Source organism: Sus scrofa, chromosome 16, assembly GCF_000003025.6.
Source record: "Sus scrofa isolate TJ Tabasco breed Duroc chromosome 16, Sscrofa11.1, whole genome shotgun sequence".
NCBI lineage: Eukaryota > Metazoa > Chordata > Mammalia > Artiodactyla > Suidae > Sus > Sus scrofa.
In genome coordinates this window covers 43,192,896-43,210,412 of record NC_010458.4, presented here as the reverse complement: position 1 = coordinate 43,210,412, position 17,517 = coordinate 43,192,896, and the positions used below count along the sequence as shown (strand labels likewise).

At 38.0% G+C, this 17,517-nt stretch overlaps 1 protein-coding gene across 1 annotated transcript in view; it reads left to right on the top strand.

Moving 5' to 3' along the window:
* Nucleotides 1-17,517, top strand: part of SREK1IP1 (SREK1 interacting protein 1) — a 232,387-nt gene that overhangs the window by 135,840 nt on the left and 79,030 nt on the right. The window lies entirely within an intron of this gene.

Sequence of the window (17,517 nt, the reverse complement as noted above, 5' to 3'; positions counted from 1 at the left end):
TGAAGTTGCCTAAGAATTAAACTATGACATTGCTCATAATAAATTATAGCACAGAGAGCAATGTCATCTTAAAGAGGTAGAAATGTTTCCAAGTCAGCCAGACTCAATTTGGACCCAATTAAAGGTATTACTATTTATGAAGGAGAAGTTATCAGTCAGAGGTGAGGTTGGTCATACTTCATCCTTCTATAATTAAGAAAATGAGAGTCACAGAAGCCAAAAAGCTGAGCTCAGCCCTGCCTGTCCCGAGGAAAGGATGTCTCAGCCTGAACCTAGTTCTGGTGGCAGAAATACTCCTTTTTCTGGAGACGGGTGGATCAGGCTGTTTAAACCTGATGTTTTCAAGTATTCAAGTTACAACTAACATTCCTTATTCTGACTTTATGCTCATAGCTCAACTATTTGATTATAATTTTTTTCCCATGAAGTATGACTTCAGGGAGAGAACAACCTAACCAGAAAACCTAGGTTATCTATTAACATCTGCAATTCCATTTCTCATTACAAGTAAAGAAATTGGTATTCTAGTTTATGTATCAATTCTTTTAAACTAAATGTGATTCTTACTGTGTTAAAGGGATTCTTCTGACACTGCTGACGGTCTGGTTTCGAAGTTATAAGCCTGAGAACTGAACCTCAGACTGAGGTAATACAGCAAAGAAATGAGTGACATTTTAGCAGGTTTTCTAAAGTTGTGACTATTGGGTAAATAAAGAGTAAAAAAAATCCACTCTTATTTGGGTGGATATTCTAAATTTTGACATGCCATGCAGAGTTACATAGCCACCACAGTTAAGATGTAGAAAATTTCATCTACTCCCAAAATCCTCTTCAAGTTCTTTCAAAAATCGGTTGTCTCCCTTTTCCTTCAGCCCTTAGCAACCGCTGATGTCTTTTTTGTCTTAGAGTTTTGCCTTCTCCACAATGTCATATAAATAGAACCATCGGGTAGCTGTTTATCTAGCTTCTTTCACTTAGCATAATGCTTTTGAGATTTATCCATATTGTTGCATGTTCCAGTCATTTTTATTTTTCATTTTTTGATATATATTTGACATATAACATCATATTAATACTAGGTATACAGTGGGCATTTATTTCCAGTTTTTGGCTATAATAGAAGAGAGCCATTATAAGTGTTAACATACAAGTTTTTGAGTGGACATATTTTTCACTTTTCTACAGTAAATGCTTCAGAACGCGGTTAATGGTAAGTATATGGTTTAACCTGATAAGAAAGTGCCATACTGTTCTTTAAAGTGGAGGGGCTGTTTTGCATTTCCATCAGCAATGCGTAGAGTTCCAGGTGCTCCATATGTGATAATAAATTCTACTCCGTTGCCCCCATCTAATAGGTGTAGTATGATCTCATTATGGTTTTACATTTTCTCAATGACAGGTGATGTTGAACATTCCTTTTTGTATGTTTATTAGCCATCTGTATACTTTTTGGATGAAATGTTTCAGCAGTATTTTGCTATTTTAAAAAATTGGGTTTTTCAAGTTGAATTTCAAGAGTGCTTTATGTTCTGAATATCAACCTTTTATCGATGTGTATTTTACAAATACTTTCTCCAAGTCTGTGGCTTGATTTTTATTTTTTTCATTTTTTAACAGTGATTTTAATTTTTTCCATTATAGCTGGTTTACAGTGTTATGTCAATTTTCTGCTGTGCAGCAAGGTGACCCAGTCACACATACATGTACACATTATTTTTTCTCTCATTATCATGCTCCATCAAAAGTGACTAGGTATTGTTCCCAGTGTTATGTAGCAGGATCTCATTGGGTATATATATAACACTGGAATTGATCCATTCCAAAGGCACAAGGTGGGGGAGGGGGAGAGAGTGGGATGGACTGGGAATTTATTTTTTTTAACAGTCTTCCAAAGGGCAGAAGTTTTTAATTATGATGAATTTCAATATATCAATGTTTCTTCCAACATTTGTGCTCTGTGTCACATCTAAGAAATCTTTGCCTAACCCAAGTCACAAATATTTCCTTCTATATTTTTTTCTATAAGTTTTTATAGTTTTAGATTTTACATTTGGGTTTTAAATTTTAAGTTAATTTTGAGTATAATGTAAGGTATTTGTCATTCATTGCATTTGGGTGCAGCATCAGTTTTTGAAAGGACTTTATATTCTCCATTGAATTGGCTTTGCTTCTTTGCTGGAAATCAGGTGACTCATGATTGTGTGTGTGTGTGTGTGTGTGTGTGTGTGTATCTGGACTCTTCTATTCCATTTATATGTGTGTCTGTTACTTTGCCAATACTACTCATCTTTATTACTTCTGCCGGCTAATAAGTCTTTAATTATTTTGTGTGGTTCTCCAATTTTGTTTATTTTTTAATTGTATAGTTGATTTACAATATTGTGCCAATTTCTGCTGTATAGCAAAGTGACCGAGTCATACATATATATATATTCCCTTTCTTACATTATCTTCCGTCATGGTCTATCCCAAGAGATTGACTCTAGTTCCCTATGCTGTATAGTAGGACCTCAGTTGCTTATTTATTCTAAATGTATAAGTTTGCATCTACTAACCCCAACTCCCCAGTCTTTCCATTCTCTCCCCCCCCTTAGCAACCACAAATCTGTACTGCAAGTCTGTGAGTCTGTTTCTGCTCTGTAGGTAGGTTGATTTGTACCACATTTTAGATTTCACATACAAGTGATATCTTATGGCATTTGTGTTTCTCTTTCTGACTTACTTCGCTTAGTATAATAATCTCTAGTTGCATCCAGGTTGCTGCAAATGGCATTATTTCATTCCTCTTTATGGCTGAGTAGTATTCCATTGTGTATATATACCACATCTCCTTAATCCATTCATCTGTTGATGGATACTTAGGCTGTTTCCATTTCTTGGCTGTAATTAATAGTGCTACCGTAAACATATGGATGCATGTATCTTTTTGATTGTAGTTTTGTCCAGATATATGCCTAGGAGTAGGATTGCTGGGTCATATGGTTGTTCTATATTTAGTTTTCTGAGGAACCTCCATAATGTTTTTCATAGTGATTGTACCAATTTACATTCTGACCAGCAGTGTAGGAGGGTTCCCTTCTCTCTATACCCTCTCCAGCATTTATTTGCAGCCCTACTGATGATAACCATTCTAACCAATGTGAGGTGGTACCTCATAGTAGTTTTGATCTGGATTTCTCTAATGCTTAATAATGTTGAGCATTTTTTCATGTGCCTGATGGCTATCTGCATGTCTTCTTTGGAGAAATTTCTATTTAGATCTTCTGCCCAATTTCAGTTGGATTGTTTTTTTGTTTGTTTGTTTGTTTTTGAGTTGTATGAGTTGTTTGTATATTTTGGAGATTAAGCCCTTGTCAGTTGCATCATTTGCAACTATTTTATCCCATTCTGTAGGTTGTCTTTTTTAAAAATGATTTCCTTTGCTGTCCAAAAGATTGTAAGTTTGATTAGGTCCCATTAGTCTGTTTTTGATTCAGTTTTGGTGAACTGTATGCTTCCAGAAAGTTGTCTATTTCTTCTAGGTTGAAAATTTGTTGGCGTATAACACAGTATTATCTTATGCTTTTTTTTTTTTTTTTTTTTTTTTGTATTTCCACAGTATCAGTTGAGATTTCTCCTTTTTCATTTCTTACTTTATTTATTGGGTTCTCTATCCTTTATTTTTGGTGAATCTGGCCAGAAGTTTGTCAATTTTGTTTACCCTTTCAAAGAATTAATTCTTGGTTTTATTGATTATTTTTCTATTGTTTTTTAAATCTCTATTTAATTGATTTCCTCTCTGATCTTTATGATTTCCTTTCTTCTGCTGACTTTAGGTTTTGTTTTTTCCTCTTTTTAAAATTCTTTTTGGTATTAGGTTAACTTGTTGATTTGAGATTTTTCTTTTTTGAAGAAGGCCTGTATTGCTGTTATGGGCCTAAGAGCTCTCTAAGAGCTCCTTTTGTGACACACCCTGTAGATTTTGAATGGTTGTGTTTTCATTGTAATTTGTTTTAAGTTTTTTTGTTTGTTTGTTTTGTTTTTTAAGGGCTGAACCTTTTGCATATGGAAGTTCTCAGGCTAGGGACTGAATCAGAGCTGCAGCTGCTGGCCTATGCCACAGCCGCAGCAACTCCAGGTCCAAGCTGCATCTGTAATGTACACCATAGCTCACAGCAGTTCCATATCCTTAACCCATGGAACAAGGCCAGGGATTGAACCCACAACCTCATGGATACTAGTCAGGTTCATTACCGTGGAGCCACACTGGGAACTCCTCAGGGTATTTTTTAATTTTATTTTTGATTTCCTCACTCTCGTTAGTTTTTTAGTACAATGTTGTTTAGTCTCCATGTCAGTTTTTTTTTTTTTCTCATTTCTTTTCCTGTGGTTGATTTCTAGTTTCATGCCATCGCAGTCAGACAAGATGCTTGAAATAATTTCTATACTCTTAAATTTGTTGAGGTTAGTTTTGTGCCTCAGTATGTGGTCAATCCTTGAGAATGTTCCATGAGTACTTGAAAAGAATGTATATTCTGCTTTTTCTTAAACGTAATGACCTGAAAATATCAAGTAAGTCTAACTTTTCTATTGTGTAATTTAGGATCTCTGTTGCCTCATTGATTTTCTGTCTAGAGGATCTCTCCATTGATGTGAGTGGGGTGTTAAAGTCTCTTACTATGATTGTATTCCCATAAATTTCTCCTTTTAAGTCTGTTAGTATTTGTTGTATGTATTTGGGTGCTCCAATATTAGGAGGAATATATATTGATGAGTGCAATATCCTCTTCTTGAATTGAACCTTTTATCATTAAATAGTGTCCTTTTTTAAATCTTTCTTTATGGGCTTGTTTAAAAGTCTATTTTATCCTATGTAAGCATTGCCATTCCCACTTTCCTACCATTTCCATTCCCATGAAACATCTTTTTCCATCCTCTCACTTTCAACTTATATGTGTCCTTTGCCCTAAAGTGAGACTCTTGTAAGCAGCATGTTGTAGGCTCTTTTTCTCTTTTAATGCAGTCTGCCACTCTATGTCTTTTGATTGGAGCATTCAGTCCATTGACATTTAAGGTAATTATTGATAAATATGTATTTATTGCTTTTTTTTTTCTTTTTCAGGGCTACACCTGCAGCATATGGAAGCTAGGGGTCAAATCAGAGCTTAAGCTGCTGGTCTATGCCACAGTCATGGGATCTTAGGATCTGAGCCACGTCTGCAACCTACACCACAGCTCATGGAAATGATGGATCCTCAACCCACTGAGTGAGGCCAGGGACCAAATCCTCATCCTTATGGATACTAGTCAGGTTCATAACCCACTGAGTCACAATGGGAACTCCCTTTATTGCCATTTTAAACCTGTTTTCCTGTTGATTCTGTGTTTCTCATTTGTTCTTCTCTTTTTCTTGTTTTGGTTGGATGATTTCCTTTTATTTTATGCTTGCGTCCTCTTCTTTTTGGTTTCTGTGAATGTATTGCTTGGTTTTGATTTGCAGTTGCCCTGTTTTTCAATTAAACTCTTCCTATATCTGCTTGCTTTAGACAGGTAGTCTTACTGGCTCAAAAATATTCTAAAAAAAAGGGTTATATTTTCTTACTCTTCTTCCCCACATTTTATGATTTTCATGTTCTTTTTTACATCTTCATGTTGATCCTTTTGTTGTTCTTTGTGTTTAACATCACTTTCACAAACAGGATTTTTTTCTTTTTGATCTGTATAGTGGCTTATTTAAGTGATTACTTTCCAATTGTGATTTCCTCCATTCTCTCTTTTCTTATTTGTTTCCTATTAAGTGAAGACCTTTCAATATTTCTTTTAGAATGGGTTTAGTATTGCCATATTCATTTAGTGTTCATTTGTCTGAGAAAGTCTTTATTTCTCCTTCTATTTTAAATGATATTCTTGCTGGGTAGAGTATTCCAAGTTGCAAATTTTTCCCTTTTAGAAAAGAACTTTGAATATATCTTGCCACTCTCTTTTTCCCTATAGTGTTTCTATAGAGAAATCAGCTGATACACTCAGGCAGTTACTTTATAATTAACACTTTGTTTTTCTCTTGCTGCCTTTAGAATCCTCTTTAACTTTTGCCAATTTTTATTATAATATGTCTTGGTGTAGGTCTGTTTGGGTTCAACTTGTTTGGTGCTTCCTGTATCTTGATATTTGTTTCCTTTAGATCTGGAAATTTCTCAGCCATAATTTCTTCAAATATCTTTTCAATCCTCTTTTCTTTTTCTTCTCCTTCTGGAATCCCTACTATGCATATATTGGCACACTTTATATTATCCCATAGATCTCTTATATTGCTTTCATTTATGTCTTTTCAATTTGGCTTTCTTTCTGCTCTCCTAATTGGGTGATTTCCATTATTCTCTCTTCCAAGTTACTCATTTGTTCCTCTGCATTATTCATTCTGCTATTCAATGCTTTTAACTCAGCTTTCATCTCTGCAAATGGATTTTCTAATTTTTCTCGGCTCTTCCTTATAGTTACTACTTCCTTTTAAAAGTAATCTGGGGAGTTCCCGTCGTGGCGCAGTGGTTAGCGAATCCGACTAGGAACCATGAGGTTGCGGGTTCGGTCCCTGCCCTTGCTCAGTGGGTTAACGATCTGGCGTTGCCGTGAGCTGTGGTGTAGGTCGCAGACGCGGCTCGGATCCCGCGTTGCTGTGGCTCTGGCGTAGGCCGGTGGCTACAGCTCCGATTCAACCCCTAGCCTGGGAACCTCCATATGCCGCGGGAGCGGCCCAAGAAATAGCAAAAAAAAAAAAGACAAAATAAAAGTAATCTGCATTTCTGTTGATATCTGTTTGTAATTCCTTCTGTATTTTCATTATCTCCTTTTTGAACTTGGTGTCTGTTAGACTGCAGAGATCTGTTTCATTGTTTGCTCCTTCAGGGGAATTCTCCTGTTCTGTTAACTGGGAATGGTTTCTGTGCATCTTAATTTTGCTTAAAATTTTCTTACTCTGTGAGTTTAGGGAAAACAATTATCTATAGTTGTTTTGGAGGGCTATTTTTATGCAGGAGCGTCTCTGGTTAGCTGTTTTTGGTTTGGACGCTTGCTCTTTCCTCAGTGAGTGCAAGCTATCATCCTCTTGATGGGGGTGTGACGGTGTAGTGCATGCGTGTGTTTCCAGGGAGGTGGGGGCAATGGGTGGTGACCGCAGGGAGCACCTGGTCACTGTGCCCTTGGCAATGACAGTGACCCAGAAGGTGGTGGGCGTGGCAGCTGGCCCTGGTTTCAGGGCCCTTGGCAGTGGTATTGACCTTCAGGGAGGTGCAGGTGGCATTCAAAGTCCTTAATAGCAGCAGCAAGGCAGGGCCTGTGTGTTCCCAAGAAGGTGAGGGCAATGGAGGCACCTGGTTGGAGGTCTCTCTGTGGCAGCTACCCTTGAGGAGACTGGTCATGGGACACTTAGTGGTGGCATACCATGCTCACCTCTGAAGTCTGAGATGGCTGTGGTGGTTTTTACTCACCCTGTAGCCTGTTCAAGAGGTGCCTCACTGCCTGAGAACCTGCATGCTCAGAGAAAGAAGTTCCTCTGGCAGTTCCAACCCTCCACAACCCCCACGCTCCCGAACAATGGCACTTTGCTTCTCTTGCAGGCCCAGCCCTTCTTCTGGGTTCACTTGACTGTGGTGTACCACTCTCTAGACCCTCAGGCTGCTTCCACACAGCCAACCTTGGTCCTGTCCCTAGAACTGACCTCCATAGCCCTAGAATCTCAGTACCTGCTAAGGTACTCCAGTAGTGGTACCAATGGTCTGTGCAACTGTCTGCCTTGCCCTCCTCAGACCAGCAACTGTGCTTTTCTATGAGGATTTGAGGCTCTTGCTCCATCAGTTACATGCCTCCCAGGGTGCAGATTCCTTTCCTCTTTCACAGCTGCCTCTCAGGAGTGCTGGTTCTGTCCTGATTCCCTTTTCTCTCTTTTTTTCTCCCTTTGTTCTACCCAGTTGTGTGCCCTTTTTGGAAGTCTGAGGTCTTCTGCCAGTATTCAGTAGATGTTCTGTATGAATTGTTCTACATGTAGATTTTTTTTTGATGTGTTTGTAGTAGAAGGTGAGCACCACATCCTACACCTCTGCCATCTTCCTCCCACTTCTAGTTTTCCAATTTTGTTTTTCTTTTCCAAAACTATTTTGGTAATTCTAGCTCCTATGCTTTTCCATATAAATTAGAATCAAGTTGTCAATTTATATAAAAACTTCTGGGATTTTGATTTGAATTGCATTTAATCTATAAATCAGTTTGGGAAGAATTATCTTTTAATGATATTAAATCTTCCAATCGTAAACATGGCATATTTCTCCATTTATGTAGATCATCTTTGACTTCTTTAATCAGTTTTTGAAGTTTTCAATATATAGACATTACACATATTTTGTAATGTTTAACATATATTTCTGTTTTCATGTTATTTTAAATGATACTTTTCAAAATTTTAATTTTTAATTGTTCATTGCTAGTATATAAAAATTTACCTGGGTTAAAAAATATTTACCTTGTATCCTGTGACCTTGCTCAACTCACTTATTAGATCTAATACATTTTTATAGATTCTTTTGAATTTTCTATATAGACAACCATGTTATTTGCAAATAGAGAAGTTTTATTTCTTCCTTTTCAATCTGTATGCTTTTAGTTTTCTTCTTTGTTTCACTGACTGGAATCATCGGTACATTTGAAAGAAATAAGACCTTTATTGAGATATAATTCACATGCCATAAAATTTAACCATTTAAAATAGAGGGAGAGGGGGAGGAAGTGGGATGGATTGGGAGCTTGGGCTTAATAGATTCAGACTATTGCCTTTGGAATGGACTAGCAATGAGATCCTGCTGTGTAGCACTGGGAGCTATGTTTAGTCACTTATGATGGAGCACGATAATGTGAGAAAAAAGAATGTATACATGTATGTGTAACTGGGTCACCATGCTGTACAGCAGAAAATTGACAGAACACTGTAAACCAGCTATCATGGAAAAGAATAAAAATCATTATATATAAAAATAGAATAAAAGCAAGAAAACATTTCAGGCAAAAATAAATAAATAAATAAAACTTTGAAAGTAAAAAAAAATCAAATTTAGTGGTTTTTAGTGTATTCAAAGTTTTGCAGTCATCATCATCACAATCAATGAGGAACATTTTTGTCACTCTCAGAAGAAACCCAATAGCCATCAGTACTCACTCCCCATTTCTTTTCCAATTTGTCAGCTCTAGGCAACAGCAGTCTATGTCTTTATAGATTTACCTATTCTGGACATTTCACATAAATGAAATCATACAATATGTGGTATTCTGTGACTAAGGTCTTTCACTTAGCATAATGTTTTCAAAGTTTATGTAAATTGTAGTATGTATCTATACTTGAAATTGTTTTACTGCCAAATAATGTTTCATCGTATGGCTATACATATACTTTATTCATCCATTCATCAATTGATTGATATTTTTAAAAATATACTTAGGCTATTATGAATAATGCCACTATGAATGCTGGTTTATTGATTTTTGTATGGACTTAGGTTTTCATTTCTGTTGGGTATATAGCTAGGATTTAAGTTTCTGGGCCATTGGTAACACCATGTTTAACCTTCTGAGCAAGAGTCACACTGTTTTATAAAACAGCTGTACCATTTTACATTCCTACTAGCAATGTATTAGTGTTCCAGCTTCTCACATCCTAGCCAACATTTGCTATTTATTGTCTTATACCTTCAGTACAATTTTTGCAAGAGTAAGCATTCTTACCTCTTTTTTCTTCTCAAGGAGAAAGCATTCAGTCTCTTACCATTAAGAATAATGTTAGCTGTAGGTTTTTTTTTTTTTTTAAGATGCTCCTTATTCTTTTATGGGAATTTCTCTTAATTCCTAGTTTGCTGAGAGATTTTTTAAAAATCATGAGTGAATGGTGAATTTTATCACATCACCCCCTCCACGTTGAGGTTAGCAAATGGTTTTTCCCCCCTTTTTAAAGTTTTATTGAAGTATAGTTGATTTAGAAGATTGTGATAATTTCTACTGTACAAAAAATGATTAATTAATACATATACACTCATCCATTGTCTTTCAGATTCTTTTCCCACATAGGTTATCACAAAACATTTGGTTCTCTGTCCTATACAGCAGGTCCCTGATGGCCAATCATTGCATATACCTCAGTGTGAATATAGCAATTCCAAACCCCTAGTCCATCCCTCTCGACCCCATCTGTCTCCTTTGGTAACAATAAGCTTTTCAAAGTCTATGATTCTGTTTCTGTTCTGCAAATGAGTTCATTTGTGCCCTTTTTAGATTCCATGTGTCAGTGATATCATATGATATTTGTGTTTCATTTTCTAACTTCACTTAGTATGATAATTTATAGATCCATTCATGTTGATATAAATGGCATTATTTCATTCTTTTTTGTGGCTGAGTAATATTCTCTTGTATATATGTACCACATCTTCTTTATCCATTCCTCTGCCAATGGACATTTAGGTTACTTCCATGTCTTGGCTATTGTAAATAGTGCTGCGATGAACATTGGGTTGCATGTATCTTTTCAAATTATGATTTTCTCTGGATAGATGCCCAGGAATGGGATTACTGGATCATATGGTAATTCTATTTTTAGTTTTTTGAGGTACCGCCATACTGTTTTCCATAGTGGTTGTACCAATTTACATTTTCACCAGCAATCTAAGGGTGTTCTCTTTTCTCCACACCTTTTCCAGCATATATTGTACCACTTTACACCAGCTGGAATGGCCATCATCAGTAAGTCTACAAATAATATCATATGGTTTTTCTTCTTTTGTTTCTGGATATGGGGAATAACATTGATTTATTCTTGAAAATTCAATCAGTCATGCATTCCTGGGATAATATCCCCTTGGTCTGGCTGTATTTTCTTTTTTATAGCTTATCTTTGATTTGTTAGTGTGTCATTAAATTTCTTTTTGAATTTTATTTTATCCATCGATTTGAATTTTCATTAGCTCCTTTTAACTCCCTAATTTTTCCTTTTTCCTCTCCAATTTTTCCTTTTTCAGGATATCCTCTATTTGTTTGATGGGGATATAATATCCTTTCAAATTTCTTTGAATGTAATTAGGACTATTTCTATTTTCTCCAGTGTCACTGTTTCTAATTTATTCCTTTGTTTTATGGCAGCCTTTATCTTTTAAGTTGTAAACTATTCTCAGTGTCTGAGGAACCTTGTCTGTCTATTTATGGCTAACAATGTGTAGTTAAACCTGGTGCTGAGTGGCAGTTTTTGACTGATGGCTTCATTCCAGGGTAAATGTATCCAGGTTCTAACTATAAGATTTTGTTGCATAAGAGTTTTTGAACAATTCACTTCTATCTCCCTTTATCGTTGTGCCAGTTTTTAGTAGAACTGCTCACTGCCATAATAATACTCTGTTATATATTCATGAAGCAAAACAACTGTGTGTTTATTAAGCACGGTCTTCCAATTTGATATTTTTAAGCCTCTTACCTTTTATTTAAAGGTGACTCTAGCTCTTTAACAAGTCATACAATATTCCCAGCTCAGTGACAGACTCATCATAACAATATGTAGCAAAAATAAAATTTCATGGGAGTTCCTGTTGTGGCTTAGTGGTAACAAATCCAGCTAGTATCCATGAGGGTGAAGATTTGATCCCTAGCCTCACTCAGTGGGTTAAGGATCCAGCATTGCCATGAGTTATGGTGTGGGTCACAGACACAGCTCAGATCTGGTGTTGCTATGGCTGTGTCATAGGCTTGCGGCTGCAGCTCTGATTCGACCCCTTGTCTGGGAACCTCATATGTTGCAGGTGCAGCCCTAAAAAGCAAAAAACAAACAAACAAAAACACATGGATCAAAATTTGGAGAGGTATGAAGTTTCATCAGCATTTTAGAAACTCATGGATGTGCAGAAATATCCCTTAAATCTGTGAGAAAATAAAACACAGAAGTGATTTCTGAATTAGGAGAGGCAAAGGGAAGGAGCTATAAGTACAGTGGGTAATGGGAGGAGGTGAAAGGGACAGCTTGGATCAGGTGCCACAATTGGGGTTCTGAACAATTGGGTCAACATGAACATTGGCCCCACTCTATCCCTAACTTGGGAGGAAGGTGCCTCTCTTTATCCATATGGAGAATAAATTTTGATAACAATAAGAGATAAATGGAACCCTCAGAGATAAACAATGCACTTTGCTAGGAGATGGATTTTTTAGGAGAGTAGAGAAAATTAAAAAAAAATGGAATTAGATTGGAACAAATCCTTTATGAGAAAACCATTCTGCATGGTTTAGTTAGTTATTTTTTCTCTCTTCTCTGTCAGATATTTAGTGCAGTGGATGGGTTTGTGATGGCTTTTCCACAGGCACAGCATTCCACTTTACAGATGAAGTGACTTGAACTCAGCGACCCAGAATGAGAAGTAAGTAAACTTCTGCAGTCATGCAAGAGCTAGAATAAAAACCATATGCTGTGAAGCCAAACTCAGAGCACTTTCCACCAAGTAGGTTTCCTACATTTAGTGGTATAATGGAGATTTCATCCTGTGAAGTTTTATAGAAATTTTTTTCTTGTAAAAGTTTCTCTTGCCGAGTCAAAAGTTAACAGCTGAGGCACAAACACTGTAATCTTGTAACTTAATAATGCTATTTCGACATCTATATTAATTTATTGCCTTGCATTATTTTATCCTAACATATATTGATGAAGACAGAGCTTAAAGAACTTAGAAGAATACATAATTAAGTTTCTCGGGCAGTCTCAACCTTACTGTCGAAATTGGTAGTTGCCAATTAGAGAGTACAATTCTCTTAGGAAAACCCAGGGTAGGGAATGAATATTTTGTTAATTGAAAAGATAGCCATTTGTTGAACACACTAGATGACCACACAGTAATATTAACAAACTACTCATTCAAAACAATTATTCAGGGATGGCTATGTGCCAGTCACTCTTCTAGGCAGTGATGAAAATCAGACAACTAAACCCTGCCAGAATTCCCATCGTGGCACAGTGGAAACGAATCTGACTAGGAACCATGAGGATACGGGTTCGATCCCTGGCCTTTCTCACTGGGTTAAGGATGCAGCATTGCTGTGAGCTGTAGCGTTGCTGTGAGCTGTGGCATTTCTGTGAGCTGTGATGTAGATTGCAGATGCGGTTCGGATCCCGAGTTGCTGTGGCTATTGTGTAGGCCAGCAGCTACAGCTCTGATTAGACCCCTAGCCTGGGAACCTCCATATGCCACAGGTATAAACAAACAAAAACAAACAAACAAACAAAACCCCCAAAACCCTATCTTCATGGAGCTTACATTCTAATCAAGGGAGAGATGAGTAAAAAATAAGAAAATGTCAGATGCTGATAAACTCTCTGGAGAAAAATAAATCAATAAAGGAAGCTGGGGAGTGCTATATTTAAATAGGATGATTGTGTAAAGATCCCAGTGAAAGGGGACTATAGAAGATGCTATTGGTACCTTGCTCAGATCTTCTTCCCTGGGCCATGAAACTTCTTTCCCTGGCTGCTGACAGTTCACAGAGAACTGCCCTTGGGTAACGAGCCAATTTTCTCCAGAGGTTACTCTATGCAGTCCCTTGCCAGGTGGCCCATACCAGTGAGGATGAATACTAGGATAAGAAGCTGGACTCCTTGAATCAGGAGGCACCATTAGGCAATGCAGTTCAAGCTTTTGATCTTCATTCTCCCACCCCTGAGAGCTTAGGTTTTACCTGAGACAACATCATTATCCAACTCTTTCCTCTTTCCCATCCAGCTTCCTTACCTCTTTCCTGGTCTTTTCTGAAAGAGCATCCCTTCAAATGCTTTAGGAGTCCAGTTGTCTGGGGGATGCCGGAATGTTCTACCCTCCCAAAAAATCACATGCTCACAAGTCCTTATCTTAGGATCTACTTCTATGCAACCTACCTTAAGACACTGGGTACTAGAAATGGTCCTGGGAAGCTGACTCTAAGGATGGGGTTATTCACCAAACAGATGGCAGTGACGTTCCTAGCCCTGATGGTGGGTGGAGCACTGTGCCCTGTGATGCTATAGCAGTTCAATTGCTAAAACCTTCAAGTCTTGTGAATTTGGACAGGATTTAGGTAGGAGGGGTTCCACTGACTCATGTGGTACCGCTGGTGTGGGAGAAATAGATATTAGGAGGGCCATGGAAAAAATACAAGAAGTTTGGAGAGTATAATAGGGATTCTAGAGATGCTGTAGGTCCCCAATAAAGGTTACTACCTTTTTCTTTCAAAAAAAAAATTATCCTTAAGTGTCCCTAGCAGAGGTTTTTCTTAGGGCAGGTAGAGAGGAAACCCCTAAAAGCCCAGGATGTGTTTCATAAACTATTAAGTACACAGGCAGTATTGTAAATTATGCCATGTTTTTATGGGCTTTCATATCACAATGAGAACATAGACAATAGAACCTGTTACTATATAATATTATCACTTAGCAGCAGTGAACCTGGGATATATCCCAATTCAATGTCCTCAGATGACCTTTTAGAACCACCCTTCTCTACAGGTTGAGGGTGAAGGGATGCACTGAGGGTATGGGATGGAAATGCTGTAAAATTTTGTTGTGATGATTGTTGTATACCTATAAATATAATAATTCAATAAGTAATTAAAAAAAGGACCACCCTCCTTTGTCTTTCATAAACCTCCCTTGTCTATGTCACTCTATGTCCTCATGTTACAATATTTACTTTCATCATTAAGCGTACCTGGGGCTTAGCATAAATCCTTGTCCATAGATGGTTTTTTTGAAACCAGGTTTCTTTGTCCCTTCCCTAGAAGGTCTTACCATGTCTCACAACAGCATAGTCTATTCCTATTGATCTGAGGGTTAGTTCTAGGGAACATCACATTTGCTCACTAAGTTTACACCATCATGTTACCTGGACTTTGTGAACCTAAAGTAATGAGTATTCTGAATGCCTTGGTAAGACACATGAACTCCAGAGGGTAGGAGGTAAATCTTACAAAGATGTCCAGTGGTCTGGGGCATCCTGAGACGTTCCACCCCAAGTGAAAACAAGTTATTGTCCCTTGCACCTCTTACCATTAAGAAACAAATGTGAGGGTTGGTTGGCTTCTTCAGGCTTTGGTGGCAGCATATTTCACATTTGGCAATAGACCTCTGACCCACGTATTGGGTAATGCTAAGAATTCTAGTTTTGAGTGGATTCCAGAGCAGGAAGGTGCTCTGCAGTGGGTTTAGGCTTCAGCATAAGCAGTCCTATCACTTGGGCTATATCATCTGGCAGAACCCATGATGTCACAGGTATCTGGATATAAAAGGGTGGTATGAAGACTGACACACTCCAAGAAGACTGTACGGCATGGATGCTTAGATTCTAGAGCACCATTGCTATCTGCAGCAGAGAATGATAACACTATTCAAAATGCAGTTCCTGGAAGAGATGGAGGCTCTGAATGCATTGGTTTTTTAGTGGACAGAGTAATGGTCCCCCAAATATGTTCACATCTTAATCCCTGGAATGTATACATGTTACTTTACCTGGAAAAGGGAATTTGAAGATCTAATTATGTTAAGGATCTTGAGATGAGAAAATTATCCTGGGTTATCTGGGCGAGCCTAATCTAACAAGGCTTCCACATAAGAGGGACCCAGAAGACTAAGAAATAGAAAATAAGGAAAGGAAAGAGATTCTCCCCCAGAGCCTCCAGAAGGAAGTAGACCTACCAACCCCTTGATTTTAGACCAGTGAAACTGATTTCATACTTCCAGAATTGTAAGTGATAAATTTGTGTTGATTTAAGCCACTAAGTTTGTGGTAATTTATTACAGCAGTGGCAATAAAAAACTAATACAGGCTTTTTTCACCAAGACGAATTTATTCACAGCCACTGTTGAATGTCCAGCCTGTTGGCAACAGAAGCTGACATTATGCCCTTGATATAATAGCATTCCTTACTACACCAGCCTGACTGGGGCTAACCTGATTTCTGGATGTGGGTTTGCCATTACCATCTGCAGGACCGCAGCTAGCACCAGTGTCTAGGGACTCAGAGAGTATCTGCTCTACCCAAATGGGATTCTGGTATGACATTGCCTCAGACCAAAGGCCCCATTTAATAGCAAAGCAGGTGCATCAGTGAGACACCCAGGATCCACTGTTCCTATATACACTCTACCAAACAGAAGTTGCCACCCTACTGAAGTGACAGCATGGCCTCTTAAAGCAAAGGACACCCTTCAGCATTGGGTGTACCATACTTGGAAGCTCAATGGTCACTATTTGGTTCTGAGTCACAAATACATAGAATATAGGGGTCCAAAAATCTAAGGGTGAAAGTAGGTGTGGTTCCAGTGATCTACTGAGGAATTGGTGCTTCCTATCTGGGGTCTAAAATCTGTGTGTCTAGAAGTCCTGGGTTACAGAGCAGATGAAATAAGAATCCCACTAAACTCTAAGCTACCACTGCTACCAGGTCACTTCAAGTTCCTCATGCCAGAAAAACTCTTAGACGAATTACAGTTACTACACTGACAGAGATTATTGGCCCTAATTGATCGTCATGAGGAAGGAGGTTGACTGTGACATAATGAGGGCACAGAGGAATACGTTTGTCACTAAGGGGAATGGGTCACCTCTTGGTAAGCTCTTTTTTTCAAGTTTAACTGTAAATGAGCAAGTACAGTAACTACCGAAGGGCCTGGTGACTGGGGTCTCAGGCAACTAGGAGCGAGGATCTGGGTCATTATGCCAGGCAACTCTGAAATGCTGGACCAGGGTGAAGGGGCTCTAGAATGGGGGGTAGAGAAGAGAGATGAGATGGGATTAGCTACAGATAATCTTGAGACAAATAGTCTAACTGGGGGCTGTGCTTTGTCCACAATCCTTTCTGAGTGTGTGAATTGTGATAACAGAATCCAGAGGAAGCTATACCTGGATGGAGTAGGTCAGTATGAGAAGGGAGTGGACCTCAGCAGGGCTGGAGGGGAGTGGATCTGAGCAGGGCTGGAGGCTTAGTAGGTGTTCTGGTGCCTGCCCATGTGCATTTAACTGAACCTCAGCATCTACCTCTCAGCTATTGTTGGATGTTGGCTGCTAATGGCAGAATGTACCTGGATTTGTTTATTCAGCGCTGTCATGGTTTTATTCTTTCACCTGGTTGGATATAGCTATACTGGAGTTCATTTCTTTTTTATTGCTCTATAGTATTTGATTGTATCAATATAATACAATTTAGTTTTCAGTTATTTTGCTGAATTGTTTATGGGTTTTGGCTGTTACAGATAATGCCTCTATGGATATTTTTTACCCATCTTTGAATATAGACACATGTGTTTCTCTTGAGTCTCTACCTAGGGGTCAAAGTATTGGATCATAGAATATGATAGCAGATAACATTCAACAGTTTTCCATCCTGTTTTCTGTCTGTTAGGAACTATTTCACAACTCTGTGAGTATGAAGATACTCTCTTACGTTATCTTCTGGAAGCTTTATTGTTTTACCTTTTACTTTTTGATCAATAATCAAGTTGGA